Below are 6,000 nucleotides of genomic sequence, written 5' to 3'. Positions count from 1 at the left end.
CTCCTTTGCTTCAATACCCTTGGCCTGCAAAAATCCATCAATCTCAGATTTAAAATGAGTTAGCATCTACAGCTTTTTGTGGGAGAGTTTGTTTGTGTGAAGATGTGCTTCCTAACTTCTCTCCTGAATGACCTAGCTCTGATTTTGAGTGTATGGCCCCTTGTCCTCGGTTCCCCCACCAGTGGAAAAAGTTTCTCTTTGTCTACCTTATCAATTCCTTTCAAAATCCTAAAATCCTCATTCAAATCACCCCTTGATCTATATTGCAGGGAATATATACGTAGATCATGTAATTTTTCCTCATAATTTAATCCATGGAGCTTTAGCATTCTGAGAATCTGCGCTACACTCCTTCCAAGGTGAGATGTTCAGCACCGTACACAGTGCTACAAATGTGGTCTAACCAGGGCTTTCCATAATTGTAGCAAAACCTTCTCCCCTTTATATTCCAGATATCTAGTTATAGGCTCATATTCCATTACCATTTTTGATTATCTTTTTGTACCTGACCACAACAAGTTATTGATCTGTGTACATGTACCCTAAGTCCCTATGGAGCTCCATTGTTCCTCGCTCTTCACTATTTTCAGTGAAATCGCAGATGATCCGAAACTCTGGTTATGTTGACGTTGTCAGCCATTCCCTCTGGCAGAATAGCAAATGCCGTAGAACGATGCCTGTGAATAATACTCGGATCCATCTTTTTTGGTCCAAAATGGATGGCCTCACACTTATCTATGCTGAAATCCATCTGCTGGTTTGGCCTACTCACTTAGTCTACCAACGTCTCTCTGTAATGTTGCTGCCATCTGCACTACTTACCAAACCAACAACCTTTGTGTTATCAGCAAACTTGGATGCATGGCTCTCGATTGTGTTATGTAAGTCATTAATAATTACTGTATAGTGAAAATTTGAGACCCTAGTACAAATCCTAGTGGGTCACTTCCTTCTAATTTGAGTACTTTACCCATTATCCCTCCTCTGTCTCCAACTGCCAAACGACTCTCCTAACCAGGTGTTATGGCGTGGTGGATGATATGTGCCAGGCAGACCAAATCGATGAGGGAAACATGGTCGCACTATCACAATTGCAATTTGTATTTATTACGAGATGTGTGCACTGAATTCAGAAGTAATAAGTCCACCAAGACTTTTAGAGATTTTAAAAATTAAATTAAAATATTTATTAACAAAATAAAAGATTTCAAGCACATACCTAAGACTACAATTACTACTATAATAACTCCTAAAATTCCCAATTAACCTGATCCCCAGTTACACTCCCTTTAAGGCAACAGTCCAAAAATAGATTTTATATTTAAAACAAACTCAGCAAGTTAATACAATACCCTGGACAGTGGAATTCCAAATAGCTTTTCCCCAAGTTCAGCTCCATTATATAGCAGACTTTTACAAAAATGCTGGAGGCTTCATTAAGAATATTTCACACACTCCTATTAGATCTTACATGGCCTTCTGACACATAACATTTCATCCTCCTTTATATTTGTTTCCCTCTTTTTAATATGGAGATTCTATTGTTCCATATGTCTTTTAAACTGTATCTTCCTCATAATATAAAAGCTTTCATGTTACCACTATGGGCAGGTTTTTCTGGTCGGCGAGCGGGGGCGGGGTATGCTCGCCAACGCGTAAAATGACGCAGGGATACGTCAGGCGTGTGTCCTTATGTCACCCCGCGTCATTTAGATTTTCAATTCGGCCTATTAAGGCCATTAAAAAACTAATTAACCTGATTGATAGACCTGCCCGTCCAACCTTAAGGCGGGATGAGGTTTCATGAGGGTATTTAAATTTTTATTAAATATTTAAATAAAAGCTATGGACATGTCCCATATCATGTCACATGAGGGGACATGGCAGGGAAATTTTTTAATCACCTTTATTGAAAGTTTTAAATCAGTGCCGATCTCCCTGAGGCAGCACTTTGCCTCAGGGGTATCTGTGTGCTCTTTCGCGGGAGCTTACTGAATACCTTTTGGAAGATCATATAAACCACATCAGCTCTTCAATAACTTCCCTTGTTCCAAGAAAACAAGCTCCAGTTTCTCTAGTCAATACACATAATTAAAGCCTTCCATATCTGGTAACATTTGTGGGGAAAAGCTATGTCTTTACTCATCCATAATCTAGCTAACAGCAGCTCTGAGTTGCAACATTCAAGATACGGAAAAGCACAGACATGAATCTAGGGTCATCTGATCCATGGTGGAGTATGTTGATGCAACAACTATTTCTGGTGCAGTACTTTGTCATGTACGGTAATTCACTCTCAATTCATGATAAAACAGAGGCAAATTTTGTTATATTTTTGAAATTTGGAGCTGAAATCCTACTACAGTTTGCAACAGTTAATGCAGCAATTTGCAAAATAAGAAAAATTTGGTCATTTCCCTCATTGTGCACAGTTATATTATCAAGAAGACAAGAAATTATAATATTTTTCCTCTGTTAATAACGCTGTCATATTTCTTATGTACTGGAAGACGGGCTGTCGGAGGTGTAAAGACGGTAATTGGATTAAGAGCTAGGGTGACTACAAGTGTCTAAAGCCAACAGTAAGAAGTGATTTTGATATGTTCATGAACCAAGAGGAACTTCAGTCAGGGCTTTACATAAAGCAATAACAGGAGTGTTTTTGAATTGAGTTGTTTTAGTTCAAAGGGGGATATATGCAGGTTGTAAAAGGTGTAAGTAAGGTAAAGCTAGAGTAAGTTTGTTTTTACAAGTCTAAGAGCTAGGGTAATGAAATGAGTTTAATCAATTCTGGGAAGAAAGCATTTCTGAAGAGACTGGTTGAGACAATAGAGAGATCAAAGGGAAGGAATACATTTAAGAACATACTGAAGCCTAGGTGGGGGTAGCTGCTTAGATATCCCAGAAGACAGCGGGATAGCTCATCAGAACTCCCAGAAGGCAGTGTGAACAAGGCCAGACCAGGAGAACCAGGTGCTGTCAGCCTCAGAGGACACCCAAGGAAAAAAGGCAGTATGTGGTAAAATTACTGGAATTCTATAGATTTTGAAATCTATAAGGATAGTTGCTGAAAAGAAAAGGGGACGGTTAGCTCTGATGTTATTAAATTAAGATCTTGTGGAACTGTTTTAAAGTTATGTTTAGCGCGTGAAACCATTCTCGTGTTTAAGTGTAATTGTGCTTTTTTTCCTATTTTCTTTTAATAAACATTTACTCGACTATAAAATCATCACAAGTAGTTGGGGACGTCATTTCCTGATTTCAGAACCTCTCCTCACACTATACAAATTGCAAAACCCGTTTTTGCAGCTGTTTCAAGGTTCCCTCTGATATTTGGGCAGCTCAGCATTTACCGTCAGTCATGTCATAACAATATCTTCATCATATATTATTCCATCACAGAATGAAGCAACTATTTTATTTAATCTCACATATAATACATTATTACAAAAAAAAGTCTGGCCAACAGCTTTAGCTGAGAAACTTCCCATATCCTATCTACATTTTGCAGTGATGCTGATCTTTATTCAGTAAAATGTTTATCATTTCAAATTTAGATGTGCAATATTGGAAATTATTTCTGAGAAGTGCACAAGTTTAATGCTGGCAAGCAAATTAGGATTATTAAAATCTGGTGTTGCATGCAGGTTATCTTAGTGGTGTTGAGGAAAGCCCTACATTTGTTACCTACATTTAAACTAAAAGTAATCCTTTATTATGTTGACCTAATACAAAAGAAAATATCACACATATTATATAACAGATTTAATGTAAATATTCAACAGAGATACATTATAAATTCTTTTGGAATCACATAAATTTTAGTCACTTGATGATGATCCCTAGTGCGTGATTCCTAAATCTTAATTCACATAAACCTATCAGGTTAGTCCAGGAAAATACATCAAACATTGTGATAAAAGGATTAGTCTCAGATAAAGTTCTAGAACAGCCCTATTCCAGATTGTTAGTGTTAGCACTGTAGAGGCTGCTCACCAACTCCATGCATATCTCATTGGGTTGGGGAATGAACCAGTGTTTGGTAAATGACATTTAATTTAGAAAAGTGTATTGTTATACCTGTGGGCAGGTCAAATGCTAAATATATATATATTCTGCAAGGATTGATGGTGAAAGAAATAGATCTGGATGTTATAGTGCATCATTCCCTAAAGGTTCAAGACCTTGTCTCTCCCCATGCAGGTAACTAAACTTCGAAAAGTACTTCATTGGTTGTTCAGCGCTTTGGGGTGTTCTGAGGTTATGAAAGATGCTATATATGTGCAAATATTGCTTCATTTCCATAACTACTCCAAACCTCTTAATATTGTGATGACACTGTTTCCCAGAAGCTTTCCCACTGAAATTTTCCTAGGAATAGATCCAGCACTGATCCCTTCCTTGTTGGACTGGAAACAAACTGATCAAGAACGTTCTCCTATATACTTTTTCAGAAATTCCTCCTCCTTGTATTTTATAGCTTTTTTCCCAGCCAGGCAATGGCAGAAATTTGCCGGGCAATGAGACTATACTTGGCCTTATGGCCGGTACTGCAACTAATCAGATCTGTTCAGGGTCTGATAAATGACATGGGTTGTATAACCCTAATGCCATATCAGAATAAATGGGAAAGATTAGTCATATTAGAATGCTTGTTTTTCCTGGAACAGGTCACTAGCCTGTCACCAGAGGCTGTGGCTCGAGGAGCGCCACTCCACGTCAAGCATGGCTGACCAGGAGAATGTCTCACCATAGGCATACTGAGAGTTTACAGATTGATAATCAACCCCTTGGCCACATTATGAGCACACCTTCAATGGCCATCAAGTCCTGAAGTGGGACTTGAAGTTAGAGCTTCTGGCTCTGAGGCAGGGACATTATCCACTATGCCACAAAACCTCCATGTGGTTATGAGCCTTCTATAATTGCAGTCAGATTTCCTTTTTAATTGATCATAATTTATTTTCATATAGTTCAATGTCATTTTCATAATTTCATTTCCCTACAATTAAAACTAATCTTTGTGGTCAGGGCCAAAACCAGGGAAATCTTTAAGGGAGACTTTCTTTGAGTTGGGGAAGCTAACATTTTTATTTTCACAAAAGATTGGACAGTGGTTAAAGTGTATTCCAGAATACCATAGGCTAACCATGTAGATTATCGGTCAATAGGTGTAGATTCAGAGATCTATTGCACACTGCTGGGAATTTATTTTAAATATTGGTTAAAGGACAGGTAGACAATAATTACAAATGTGTTTCCCACTTTGAACCACCATATATAAGTAAAACCAATTATACTTTTATTACATTATGAGTGTTTGGTTTGGATACCAAAGAAAATGCAAATGAAGCAAAGATGAAGCAAACCAAACCAAACTTCCCTTGTGGAGTTAAAGCCACCTTAAGGTATGTGACTTGCTTGGTCCTTAAGTGATGAGAAGGAAAAGAACGATTGGGAAAAAAAACCAGGGGCTATTACTTTTTCTCTCATTGGCTTCAACCCAAAGTTGGATTTTGTCACAGTGCATTTTTCTCTGTGAATCATAGAATTATACAAAAAAACACAGGGTTTTCATAGTGTCATGTTATCACCTAACACGCAAAAAAGGCGCACGGTTGGCAACCGCGTGGGAACGTTTTTCTGGCCGATACACGATGGGCCGCAATTTTTCTGTTAGAAAGAAGCCATTCGGCCCATTGCGCCTGTGCTGGCTCTTTGACAGCTGTGCAAATTTGTCCCACCCTCCTGCCCATTTCCCTGGAACCCTGCCAATGTTTCCCCTTCAAGTAATTGTCCAGTTTCCTTTTAAGCATCTTCAAAACAGAAGAGGAAAAATAATTTATATCTCAGAAAAACGTCACGAATCGAAAATGTTCACCCTCCTCAACTTAATGCGTGGGAATAAAGTTTTATCCCACTGTGATCTGTGCTTTGGCACGTATGAAATGTACACATATAGGGACGTTGGAGTTCTGAACTAGGGAAAGAAAGTTCTGG

Source organism: Cetorhinus maximus, chromosome 13 (genome assembly GCF_964194155.1).
Source record: "Cetorhinus maximus chromosome 13, sCetMax3.hap1.1, whole genome shotgun sequence".
In the NCBI taxonomy this organism is placed as follows: Eukaryota; Metazoa; Chordata; class Chondrichthyes; order Lamniformes; family Cetorhinidae; genus Cetorhinus; species Cetorhinus maximus.
The sequence above is the reverse complement of the archived record's forward strand: the minus strand, read 5'-3'. Positions refer to the sequence as shown.